Source organism: Papaver somniferum, chromosome 5 (assembly GCF_003573695.1).
Source record: "Papaver somniferum cultivar HN1 chromosome 5, ASM357369v1, whole genome shotgun sequence".
NCBI classification, from domain to species: domain Eukaryota; kingdom Viridiplantae; phylum Streptophyta; class Magnoliopsida; order Ranunculales; family Papaveraceae; genus Papaver; species Papaver somniferum.
The window spans coordinates 95,164,008-95,178,102 of NC_039362.1; the positions used below are offsets into that span (position 1 = coordinate 95,164,008).

General features: G+C 38.7%; 1 long non-coding RNA gene across 1 annotated transcript; it reads right to left on the reverse strand.

The window, feature by feature from the left end:
• Window positions 1-8,487: 8,487 nt before the first annotated feature.
• LOC113277663 lies at window positions 8,488-10,023 on the reverse strand. Its single transcript, XR_003325033.1, has 4 exons — window positions 9,660-10,023; window positions 9,011-9,360; window positions 8,770-8,826; window positions 8,488-8,549 (listed from the first exon to the last, which is right to left on the reverse strand). It is a non-coding gene; the product is annotated as an uncharacterized LOC113277663 (long non-coding RNA).
• Between the last annotated feature and the right edge of the window lie 4,072 nt (window positions 10,024-14,095).

The following is a 14,095-nucleotide window of genomic DNA, read 5'->3' on the forward strand; positions in this document are numbered from 1 at the left end:
TTGTGCGATAAAAGAAGCTAGCTACAAGTGGAGAAGGGCCAAAGACAAAGTGAACATAAAAAAATATATAAAAACCCTTTTTGGTTACTTTTATTAACTAGAAACTCCCTGCTCTTCGTGGGAACGAACTCCTTGCCATTATATTACCAGTTAATTGTGTGGAAAGAAGTAATTAATTTGTTGTGTGAACAACGCGCACCAAATGCATTCTTTCTAGACATTAGATAGTGAATGCCTGAACACGGGAGACTTGATTTGGCAAAGAAGATTGTTGGTTCCTACAGAAAAAAACTTCCAAAAATGAAAGCTGCTGCAAGAGCTCAACATACCAACAATCCTGAAAATCCTAACTTTTCTGCCTTGGCTATTGAAAACATCTTTCCTGCTTCTCCTTCCCCTTCTCTTGCCCAAATCAAAGCCAGAATGGAAGATGAGATTACTACAAAGAAGAAAAGGGACTGGAAAGCAAAGAAAAAAGCTCATAATTTTGAGGAACTAAATGATAATTCCTTGACTCTCAGCAAGCATGATTCAAAAATAAAGAAACCTTATGAGGATAACAAGTTCCCCAACAACAGTAATCTAATGGAAGCTGATAACCTCAAAAGATTCAAAAATTTGGATGAAGAAACAAATGAACATATTAGTAGTACTCCTCCACTAAGGGTTAATGGTACCTTGGAAAGCTCCTCTTCAGAAAACATGGTACACTATCTTACTTCTCACCACTCTATTTTTCTAGGATATATTACATTACTCTTTATAATACAGACAAGAAACATACACTATGACCACATTACTAGAAGACTAGATTTCAGATATCCTCTTGTGTCCTATTTTTGACAATTCATTACAGCTTTGGCATGGAATTGTCAAGGATTAGGAACTAGAGATGCTAAGAATTACCTCAATGATATGCTCAACAAACTGAACCCTGATATCATTTTCGTCACTGAGACTAAACAAAAAGATGAAAAACTCAAGAAAATCATGCATGATATCAGTGTAAACAACTTCTGGTATGTTAACCCAGGAGGGGCAAATAGCACTGCTGGTGGCTTAGCTTTGATTTGGAAAAGCAATATATCTATGGACATCATAGACTTTTCCTTGAACCATGTCAATGCTATAGTCAAACCTTCCAATATACCCCCTTGGATTTTCACAGGTTACTATGGTAGTCCCTATGATACTTCCAGTAAATTAAAATCCTGAAAAATGATAGATAAAACTGCAGCCACCAACCAACTTCCTTAGTTAATTCTTGGTGACTTTAAATTTATCCTTCATGATACTGAAAAATACAGTACTCACCTCATTGATTATACTGGAGCTTCGTTGTTCAATAAAAAATAATTGATCTGGATTTGGTTGATCTTGGCTTCACTGGATGCCCCTTCACTTGGTCCAACAAAAGAAGGGGACATGCTCTCACTGAACAAAGGTTAGACATGGGACTAGCAACTGAAGATTGGCTAGTCCTCTATCCAAACACTACTATCACTAATATGCTAGCAATTGAGTCAGACCATCATCCTATCTTTCTAAATTCCAACCCTCACTGGAAAAATGGAAAAATTCCTTTCAAATTCTTTGGTCTTTGGCTGGATCATGAGGATTGTAGGAAAATCATAGTTGAGTGTTGGAGAAAATCCTTAACTGGATCCAGTGCTTTCATCATTGCCAGAAGACTCAAGAGTATAAAACTTCAAATCAGAGTTTGGAACATGGATGTTTATGGCAACATTAAATAAATATAGAAGATTGCAAGCAACATCTGCATTGGTTACACAACAACTACTTTAGAAAGAATAGAGGTCAAGCCCTAGCTGAAGCAAGAAAAAATCTTAAAAACTGGCATGACATTGAAGAAAAAGTCTGGAAGACCAAGAGTAGAGATCAACTTATAAAGCTGGGAGATCAGAATACAATCTACTTCCATAGAGCAAATAAGAGCAGAATAAGAAGAAACAAGATAGATACAATCCAAGATGAAAAAGGAGATTGGGTAACAGATTATCAAGAAGTGAAGAACTGCTTTACAAACCATTTCTCAAAAATGACCACTGCTGAAACCACAAATATAATACCATAAATTCTCAGTCTCATACCCACAACCATAGCCCCAGAAGACAACATAATGCTAAATAGGATACCTGATCACGATGAGATTAAGTCCATCCTCTTTAGCATGGCAAGTGATAAAGCTCCAGGGCCTGATGGGTTCCCTCCAAATTTCTTCAAAGCTAACTGGGAGCTGCTGGGAAATGACATTGTCAAGATGGTGCAACACTTTTTCACCTCTGGACACATGTTAAAAGAAATGAATTCTATTTTTATCTCCCTCATCCCTAAAATTGACAACCCCTCCTCTCCAAGCCACTTCAGACCCATCATCCTATGCAACACTACCTATAAAATCATCTCCAAACTCATAGCCCAGAGAATGAAACCTCATCTAAACAAGATCATATCTCCATACCAATCTGCTTTTATACATGGCAGACAAATATCTGACAACATAGCCATTGCTCATGAGATTATCCACACCATAAGATCCAAAAGAGGTAAAAAAGGATAAAATGGAAGCATGGATATCAAAATTGATATGGCTAAAGCTTTTGACATAGTTGATTGGACATTTTTGATATTCATCATGAAGAATATTAGTTTCAATGACCATTGGTGCAACAAAATTTTTCAATGTATCTCCACTTCCACCTCTGTTGTCCTTATCAATGGATCTCCAAATAAATTTTTCAAACCTTCCAGGGGGCTAAGGCAAAGTGATCCTTTATCTCCCTACCAGTTCCTTTTCTGCATGGAAACTCTTTCCAGAACTCTCATTCATGTAGAAGTATTGGGTCTCATAACTGGTATTAAAATTTGTAAGTCTGCCCCTTCCATCAACCACCTTCTCTTTGCTGATGACTGCATGGTTTTCTGCAAAGCCAATATGATTGAAGCTCAGAACATTATGGATATTCTAAAGATTTTTGGAGACAATTCTGGTCAGCTCATAAATTTCAACAAGTCTGGAGTCTTCTTCGGCAATAACACTAATCCAAGTCTTATTCCCACTATCAGCAACACTATGGGTGTTCAAGTCCTTCAGCTAGATGATAAATACCTAGGTTCTCCTCTCTTCACTCACAGAAGCAAAATCAAATCTTTCAAACATGGTGTTGATAAGTTGAAGATAAGATTATCCAGCTGGAAAAATGTCCCTCTAAACCCTGCTGGGAGAGAAGTGCTCATCAAAACTGTCCGCTCTTCTGCCTGTATTTACCAAATGAACTGCTTCAAGATACCAAAACAGATCTGCAAAGACATCAACAATCTCCAAAGGGACTTCTTCTGGGGAAAAAACATGGAAAATCCAACTGGTTATTATCCAAAAGCTTGGACTGCAGTCTGTAAACCAAAAGACTTGGGAGGTCTAGATTTTATGAACATGGAACTCTTCAACAGCTCTATGATCACAGAAATTGGCTGGAGATTAGAACAAGATAAAGATTCTCCCTGGTACAAGCTTATGGATGCTAAGTATCTAATTGGCAGAAATGTTCTTAACATGGAAATCAAGCCAAAGGATGGTGATTCCTGGATTTGGAAAGGAATTCTAGAAGGTATCAGTAACATTCAAGCACATTGTGGATGTAAAATTGGTAATGGAAGAAGAATCAAGATTTGGGATGATCTCAGGATTCCAAATATCACTAATAGACTTAACAAACATCCCAACTGCCTCCATCAGTTTGAAACAGTCGACAAACTTCTTCTCCCTGATGGAAGCTGGGATGAGAATTTTGTTCAAAACATGTTCAGTAACCATATTGCGCAGATAATATTAACTCTGAACACTCATCCAAAAGAGGAAGAAAAAATTCAGTGGAATCTTGATGATACTGGAAAATTTTCTGTCAAAGCCCTTTACAAGGATAACATAGACAATCTTTACAAAAATGATACTACAACATGAAATTGGGAGGCAATATGGAATTGCTCCAGTTATCAAAATATTTATCTGGAAATGTGCTCATGGAATCCTCCCCACTAATGCTAAACTGCTAGCATTTTGCATTACATCGATCCTATTTGCGCCATTTGCAAAACTGGGGAGGAAACAAAGACACATATGTTCCTCAACTATCCAGCTGCCTCCATTTTTTGGAGAGAAATCATTGGATCTAACCATACTGAGTTTGATAATATTACAATTTTCATAGAATGGTTGAACTCTTGGTTTCAATCTGGGATGGCAAGTAAAAATAGTAACATCTATGCTACTACATGCTGGTTCATTTGGAAAGCTAGGTGTGATCTGATCTTCAGACACATTCAGCCAGATGCAAAACATACCTCATTTTGCATAAAACAACATTTATGTAACCACAACATAATCCATCATATTCCAGAGCACATTATGAATACTTTCTCTCTATATTCTGAGGTTTCTGATTCATCTATGGATAATAACATTACTCTTTACAATATGAACCAGTCTCCTACAATGGATCATGGAATAATCATCAAAATTTGCACTCTGCAAGACCCTGGAAATTGGATATATTATTCTGCACTAACTATTATGGATTTTGCAGGAAACAACATTGGTACTAGAGGATATTCAGGACTCTCTGAAGTTGGGGGAGCAACATGATGGGCAGACTTAGCTTATAGGAGCCTTCCTCTCGTGACCGAGTTCGTTGTTCACCCTCTAACCACCAATTCTCAGCTTATAGGAGCCTTCCTCTTTCTCGAAACTGCATGCTTCAATTTTGCCGGTGCTGATTTTATTTATTGTATGAGCCAAACTGTTTCATGACATATAGTTCGTTGTCCTACCTCAACAAACATTGCTTTCAAAATATTTCTTGAAACGTCAGGCTCCAACTACTGGTAAACTAAATGTCGCTAATTTTTCTTCCTTCAAATGTCCCATTCTCTTACCAAACATCCTTATCATCTTTTAGTTGTTGTGTTAAGTACGTAGGGCATGGTTTGATAAGTACTACTGTGAAAGGACAATGGTCCCACATTGCTAGAATCCGCTTAATTAACTTAAATATAATATGGAAGGGTCGTTCCATTCATTGCCACTTTGTTTGAGTTGGATGCCCATAGATTTACATGGTATCAGAGCCAAGCCCTATACCAGACTTGTTGTACGCCGAGTGTAGGGTGAGTTACTGGCCAAAGTATACCGATTTTGTCGCTTGTACATCCGGGGTATAGGCCGAGTGGCCGATGTGTACCAATATAGTCACATGTACACCTGTTACCGATTGACTGATCACTCGTACGTAGGCTCCAGATTTTTACAACTACATATTTTTACATTTCAACAACATCTATCAGAAGTGCTAATGTTCGTAAAGAAGACTAGGTTGAGCCCGGTCGTAGCTAGCCCAATCTTAGGGTTGGGCACTTTGTAACAAATTTTACGGGTCTCTTAGGGTTAGTTGGAACCTACAACTATCATTTTGCTTGAACTCTAACTCGGAAGAACCTGTCAATTACATTTTCAATACTCAACTTGCTCTAAATTGCAAGTCCAGAATGTATTCACTGAGCTCAACTCGATGAAACCTGCTTCCAAAAAAAAAAAAAAAACTCAATAAATCCAAACCATAAGTTCTCATGGTATGCCCCAGTTTCCAGAACTAAGCATTGCAATTACTTATGTCGAATACCCAAGCATTGCAACCACCTTATGTCAAACACTCGGGTTGAGCAGCTAGACTTTTCCGAAAAACAATCTTAAGCATCATTCTTGTAACCTTGGCTTTAAACTTATCTTGTGTCATCATGTAGTAAATATCCTATTAGCATTTGCATGTTTTCCCAGACCGGCGATTACTGTAAGAAGCCTCTTTGAACTCAATATCACTAAACGCAAAAAGCCACTTTATCATCTTATCTTCTTTCCAATTGCCATCAACTGGCACTTTCAATATTTGGTCGAAAAATCTTTCGGAAATCTGGTGACTAAAATTGATTTTCTTGTATGTAACCCTATGTTGTATTAGGCGCTAAGCGAGGCGAGGCGAGGCGCCCAAGGCGAGCGCCCAAAAATTAATAAACAACAAACATGTGCATAATCTGGCGCCTTGGGCGCTTTTCTTCTCTAGGCGCCTTTTACAACATAGAAGTAACCATCAATCTTTTGCAGTTGAGGATTGGGACTAAAATTGATGAATTTTCTTTTCGTGGTCCGGTTAATGTGGAATATATGAATTCGTGTCGAAAATGAACATAAACATATAATTTAAACCTGTTACTTTGATTTCTTTTATATTTTCCAGCGTCATGCGACACTGCCATCCAAAAAAAGAAGTCACTCAATGTCACCATGAATGATATCCTTGCACCTCTCTCTGATCAAGACCAATGGTTATGATCTTGATATAGGAGCAAGCAACTAACATAACTTCAGAATATGAGTTGATGTTTGAGTTACCAAATGCCATATGGTTGAACCAAAAAGCTCACATGAAAACGACAACAAATGATTTGTCAAATTAACAGCCTTTGAAGATCTGTGTATGCGATTGTGACAACAACAAATGACGATCTTGGAGGCAATTTGTTGACAAAACTTGTGTGCATCCCCGATAACCATATGAACAAAACTTGCATCACAACCGTTTTGGTAAGGGTACTATACCTCAACACTGATATCATGCCAGCCTTAAAATAGTTGACTTCATGTCAAGTGCAAGCCTTTAGTGGTTCATATATTTGGTTTTTGCATATTACATTCTCCGTGTCTCACTACTTTCACTGGCCTTAATAATTGGAGGTACTATTGCTTCATTTAGATTTAGAAAGAGGCATAAATGTCCATAATGAATGTATAACATGTTTACATGAGGGAAATAATACATTTTTACATGAGGTATTCCAAGTATCTTCTCAATGTAAACGATGGTGATTTTCGGCTTTACATTTATTCATCGAGAATGGAAATACTCAAAGCGAGCAACATTATACAGTAGATATGGATATGGTTCTGAAAGTTCCAAATTCTGGCATGTGTGGGATTCCTCAGTTGGGATCCTAGGGGTGCTCCGTTACTGATTGTACACTGATGCTAGGAATTAAAATTGGTCTCCCATGGTTTGTTATTCTCCTTTTTTTGTATGATTTTTCTCTTGGATACTTACTCCTAAGCTAATGATTTTTCAGAAATGTAGTGTTACTAGTGTATTGTTGGTGTTCTCAGTTTTTGTGTTTCTTTAGTTCGTTTAGTCGTTCCCTACTCGAGTGAAAACGGCTGTACCATCAAGTTCAATTGTGATGCATTTTTATGTCGTATTAGAAATGTTTAAATGTTTTATTATACACAAAATTGATTAAAAAGACCAAAATCAACAATTTTTTGGTGAAATGGACAGTTAGATTTTATTACTGTTTAAATGGCCAAAAATATAAAAATAGGCAGGATGTAACCAATTTCATCGTGCCTATTTTCAAATATTTTTTCTTATTTTTAATTTAAACAGGATGTATCCAGTTTCATCCTTGCTATTTTTTAATTTAAGCTAGGATGAAACCAGTTTCATCCTTACTATTTTTTTTTTGGCCATTTCATCCAAACTATTTCTTACCCGTCCATTTGAACCGTGATTTAAAAATATTTGGACAAATGACCCATTTTCCGTTTATTATACTGAGATTATAGGAGAAAACAAAATTTTGAATTAAGTAATTGCATTCTCGTATACTTAAATGATGCGTTGTCTGTGTTTTTTTTTTTCTTTTTTTTTTGTCCCTTTGATGGTTACAAAATATTCTACCATGATGATGAGTAAAGAAGAGTAACACCATGTTTGTTTACTCCTGACTCATCTGAGTCGTCTGGATCTGAATCATCTGGATCTGAGTGAAATCGCCTGACTCATCTGGATCTGAGTCGATATGTTTGTTTTGAGTCAGATCTGACTCATCTGACTCGGAAATAAGTGAGTCAGTGGTTTGGTCCCATGAGTCAGGGGTATTTTGTTACCTGACTCAGATGAGTCCGAGTCAGGGGTTATGTCTGAGTCAGAGGTCGAGTCAGATCTGACTCAAAATGGAAAACAAACGGTCTGACTGCTGACTCGGTCCGAGTCAGGGGTTGACTCAGATTCAGACGCCGAGTCAGCTGCAAACAAACAAGTTCTAAGTGGAGGAGGTACGAGGGTTAGGGTAAATTTATTAAATACCCTTAATTTTGACACCCAATAAATATACCCTTATACAACAATATAAACACTCCTATCATTTAAATACATTATCCATTAAAAAATAGATTACATTAATACTCTCACTTACAATAATATTTTTCATTTAAAAATCTTATCCATTAAAAAATAGATTTTGCTATTATTTCACATCCACCAGCAGCACCATTTCACCACCACCACTCCACCACCACCACCACTCCGCCACCACCACCACTTGCTAAATACAACCACCAATAATATTCCACCACCCCACACACCACCACCATTGTTGTTGTTGCCGCCACCGCCGCCGCCGCCATCAATATTAGGTGTCAACAACTGAAGTTGATCCAAAAAAATCAAAAGTTCAAAAATATTTGTCAAATTTGGTTGTTGATTCCATTTTTCTATTGTTGATACACAAATATTGGTTGTTGACTCCCTAAACTAAGGTCAATTTCTATTGTTGATACACAAATATTAAGGAGAAAGTATAGTATTTAACAAACCATAAAATATGCTTATAACATGAAGAAACTACTGGTAAATCAGTGTCTACCTAATGTTTGGCATCCTCATGATCAAAGTGAAAGTACATTAGTGTCTCCACCATGATCTGAAATTAAATAGCAATGGTCATAAACAGGAAAAAAAAAACCATATAAATAATAATGGGAGGGAAGGACTCAACACAAGAATCTATAGAAGTCGTATTTAAATACAAACAAACATCATATACAAAAGGTAAAAACATCTTCTTCCAATGTCACTACTGTTGTGAATTGGTGATAAGACTTTACCTCCTTCAAACCTTGTGTAAGGCCACCATTATGCTTGTATTTATAGTTTGCCCGTATAGCATTCATCATTCCAACTGTTGCTTTAGCATATTTCTTGTCACCAAATTATTTTCCTTATTTATGTGTTTTCCTCTCCTAAACTTTTCAGTGATAATCCACAAGCTATGCCTGTTGATGATACTATGATGTACTGCCACAAGGTAAGCTGAGTGCAATTGTAGAATCTAGGGGCCTGATGTTGATGATACTTTCTCGCTCCACCACCATCACTAACACCACCACCACTAACGTCAAGATTTATGTACATTCATTTTTACGGAACTAAATATGCATAGGTCGTTGAGACCATCCTGTAGAAACATCACCATCATTATCACCACTACTATCAATTTAGATCCAAATTTCTCAGTATCAATGTAAGATAGAATAAATAATCTTCTAATACCATTTCTTCAAAACTAGTTTTTGTTGTATCAAATGGATCTGAAATTCGAGTTTTTTTGTTGTATCTATTAAGAACAAGAACTTCTAATTGAGAAACTAAACCCATTGAATCAGAAAATCAATCAATTAAAGTTTCAGAAATTTCAGATCTGAAAATCAATCAATTAAACTTCCGATTGAGTTTAAAGGATAGTGATACACTTACCTGTTCAATTGTTTACGAAGATGAATTCTTCAAATTATGAATCTCATAAATTCTTCTTCAAATTGAATCAAGTTAAACCTAATATATATATTCAGATTGCGTTTATTGATGATTCTGTGGCTACGATGGTGGCGTTTGGATACCAGTGGAACCGATTGTTGTTGATTGTGAAGAAGAAAATGGTGATGGTGGCGATGGAGATGGTGGTGGTGGTTGTGGCACTTGTGGTGCTGTTGGTTATGGCGGCGATCGAGATGGTGGTGGTAGCAGTGGAGATGGTGGTGGTGGGATTTAGTTTTATCTGAATGTTTTCTTCGGATGTTTAAAGAGACACAGTCGATGGTTAAAAGAAGAAGGATAAATGTGGAAAGAAAAAAAAAGATTAATGGACCCCTGATGGATTTTGAACGGAGAGGGGTATATTTGTTGTATCGTGAGGGTATTTATGAAGCCCATAAAAAATAGGGACAATTATATAATTCCCACGTTATGAGGGGCATTTAGGGTTGGCGAAGCCAATATTATGGGTAGCGTGTACGGTAAGAGGGAGAGGTGGCTTGGGCAGGGACAATAAGGTTGGTCCAAGGCATAATCTTAGCCGTTCAGCCTATTATTGATCTCGGCCGTCCTTTATCCATCATAGACACTACCTTTCCATAGAACATAAAAAGAAGATTTTTCTCGTTAAGGGCCACTGCCATCAATTACATACATCAGTGTTGTGTCGTTTAATTTATAGCGGCCGATCAAATAGATCTGCAAACGTAGAATTTAGTACGGTAATTTACTGAACTTTGACAGTTTGTGGCTGGTTATGGTGGAGCTATTATTATCCTAGGTCTGACAGTGGCAACAATATGTTACCTGCAGTTTTCCCACCTCCATATCATGCTCAAGGATGGGTCCTCACGCATATGTTGGAAGAGTTGAGGCGGAATAGTAATGGTGCACGTACGGCGACTAGAAGCACAAAGTGAACAGATTAGCTTTGAATCGTGCCGGTTTTCGCTGATAATGCATGATAACACTAAAAAGTGCACGTACGGATAATGCATAGTTTCCCATCCCACGTACCCAAAAGTGGCACAATTGTAGGTTCCCAATTGGTTGTTTCCTAAAATAGTTTTTTGAACTGGAATACCTATCTTGGTTTCCTTAATATACGCGCAAATTGGTTGTTTCCTAAAATAGTTTTCGCCTGGACTTTGATTACGATTCAGAAAGTCATTGCCAAGATTTTCGCATGATAACATATTCTTCGTCTTCAGAATTACCAAGATATGTATTCAAACTTTTCTGCCGTTCTGGTGTGTCTTTCTCAGTGATAAACATCTTTTCAGCTGAAATGGGAAAGTCTCGTACCTCCAAAATTAACAGGATGTTAGTCCTCAAGGGAGTTGGGGAGTTGGGTGTAGTTGTGTTTTTTTCCGTTAGTCGTGAGGGAGTTCGAGGGAGTCTCTCAAAATCCCCGTTAGTCGTGGGAGAGTTTAGAAGAGTCTCCCAAACTCCCTAAAAAACCCCGTTAATCGTGGGGGAGTTTGAAAGAAACTCTTAAACTCCCTGTTAGTGGTAAAAATTAGATTGATAGGGAGTTTTTTTTTTTTGGGAGTTCTGGGGAATTTTAGGGAGTTTATAGTGTATTTTTGCCTCACTCCAAATCTCTCAAAAAAGTAGAGATTTTGGGAGAGTCTCTCAAACTCCCTACACTCAACACACCAAACTCTCTCAAACTCCCTATACTCTCTTACACTCCCTCAAAATCCCCAAGAGATTCAAAATACATTAAACTCCCGCCTGGACTAACCCCCTGTAAGTGTAGAATGTCAAGCTCAAGGTCACTACCAGAAGAAATCATACATGACATACTTTCATGGTTACCAGTCAAATCAATAGCAAGATTCAGGTGTGTTTCTAAATACTGGTGTAATGGATTTATTTAAAAGCCAAAATTTTATAAAACTTCATCTTGAACATGTTGTTCAAATGAATATAATGGAAGGATAAACTTCCTTGAGTAATCCCTTAATCGGATTCTCAATATATATTATTATTATATGAAAGTCATTAACTACAGAGAATAATATCTTGACCGGAAATCAGGCCAATAAGGGAAATAATCTCTTTTACACCCCCTTAGTCTTAGCGTGAGAGGAGCAAACGCTTAGACTAGAACGAAAGCGAATAAAGAGTTGTCTAGGGAGACCCTTGGTGAAGATATCGACATATTGATTCTCAGAGGGAATGTGCAAGACACGAATATCACCAATACGAACACGCTCACGAACAAAATGTATGTCAATTTCCACATGTTTAGTACGTTAATGCTGAACCGGATCACCAGACATGTACATAGCACTCACATTGTCACAATAAACCAAGGTGGCACGCCGTAGTGGTATTTGTAACTCAAGAAGAAGATTCCGAAGCCAGGTTGTTTCAGCAACAGCATTGGCAACCCCTCGATATTCTGCTTCAGCACTAGAGCGGGAAACTGTTGCCTGACGCTTGGAGGACCAAGAGACTAGGTTGTCTCCAAGACAGATACAATAACCAGAGGTAGACCGACGTGAATCTGGACAGCCCGCCCAATCAGCATCAGAGTATGCAGTTAAGCCGGAAATATTGGAAACGGAGAGAAACAAACCGTGATCAATAGTACCCTGAAGATAACGAAGTATGCGCTTGAGAGCGTGCATGTGAGGTTCTCTAGGATCGTGCATGAATAGACAAACCTGCTGAACTGCATAAGATATATCTGGTCGAGTGAAAGTGAGATATTGTAATGCCCCGGCTAAGCTTCTGTATAACGTAGGATCCGCAACTGAAGGACCAGATGCAGCACTGAGCTTGGATTGAGTGTCGACCGGAGTAGATACCGAATTGCAATTCGTCATGGATGCACGAGCAATGATGTCCTTCGTATATAATGACTGAGATAAAAATATTCCTGAGGATGAGCGAGTAGCAGAGATACCCAGAAAATGACGTAACGGACCAAGATCAGTCATAGAAAATTCTCGTTTCATCATGTCAATAAAACGGCACAGAACAGCATCAGTGGAAGCAGTGAGGACAATATCATCAACGTATAACAGTAAGTACGCGGTGTCCAATCCTGACTGATAAATAAAAAGTGAGGGATCGCATATACTACCACGAAAACCACAGCGAGTGATGAAGCTCGCAAATCTCTGGAACCACGCCCGAGGCGCCTGTTTGAGACCATAAAGGGATCTGCGAAGACGACAAACATGGTCAGGGAGAGTTGGGTCAACAAAACCTGGAGGCTGATGCATATACACTGTCTCGGTCAAATCCCCATGGAGAAAAGCATTCTTGACATCCAATTGGTGTATGGGCCAAGATCGCGAAGTAGCAATGGCGAGAATAGTGCGAATAGTTGCAGGTTTAACCACCGGACTAAAAGTCTCAAAACAATCAACCCCAACCTGTTGAGATTTACCATTAGCAACAACTCTAGCCTTATATCGTTGCAGGGAACCATCAGCATGAAATTTGTGGCGAAAAAGCCACATGGAGCGAATAATGTGAGCACCAAGAGGTCTCGGTACTAGATCCCAAGTGTTTGTTTTTAACATAGCACTGTACTCATCTTGCATGGCTTGACTCCAGTTAGGATCCCTAAGGGCATAGAGATGAGACCTAGGTAGACTGGATATGTTCGTTTGAATGTGAAGATTTAGTTTTTGAGTTGGTCGGAAGATACCACGAGAAGCTCGTGTTACTGGACGAGAAGGAGTAGAGGTAGGTGCTGTAGGTAAGATAGGAGTAGTGGTAGAGCGTGTCACTGGACGAGAAGGAGGAGAGGTGGGTGCTGTAGGTGGGACAGGAGAAGATGATGTAGGTGCTGAATTTGCTGTAGGGAGTAGAGACGGAATGACAGCAGGAGATGAGGTAGGTGCTGTAGGTGGGACAGGAGAAGATGATGTAGGTGCTGAATTTGCTGTAGGGAGCAGATACGGAATGACAGCAGGAGATTGGAGGGTGCTGTCGTTAGGAGATGATGCAGCGGAAGTAGTTGGAAAGCGACGATGTGGGGGAGTATACAACTGTTGAGTAGTGGGAGAATGAGGTCCAGAAGAGGTGGAGGATGGGTAGGCCAGAGATGCCGGAATTAAGGGCGAAGTAGGTGACAGAGAATTATCGGCAGTGGAAGGATTACTAAGAGAAGATTCACTAAACGGAAAAACGTTTTCGTCAAACGTTACATGGCGAGATAAAATAATTTTGTTGGTGGATAGGTCGAGGCAACGATAACCACGATGGTGAAGAGGAAATCCAAGGAAGACACATCTAGATGAACGAGGAGCCAGTTTGTGTGGGATAGTAGCGGAAAGATTGGGATAGCAGAGACAACCAAACGTACGAAGATGGTCATAGGTTGGTTGGCGTTGGTAAAGAATAGAAACGGGGGA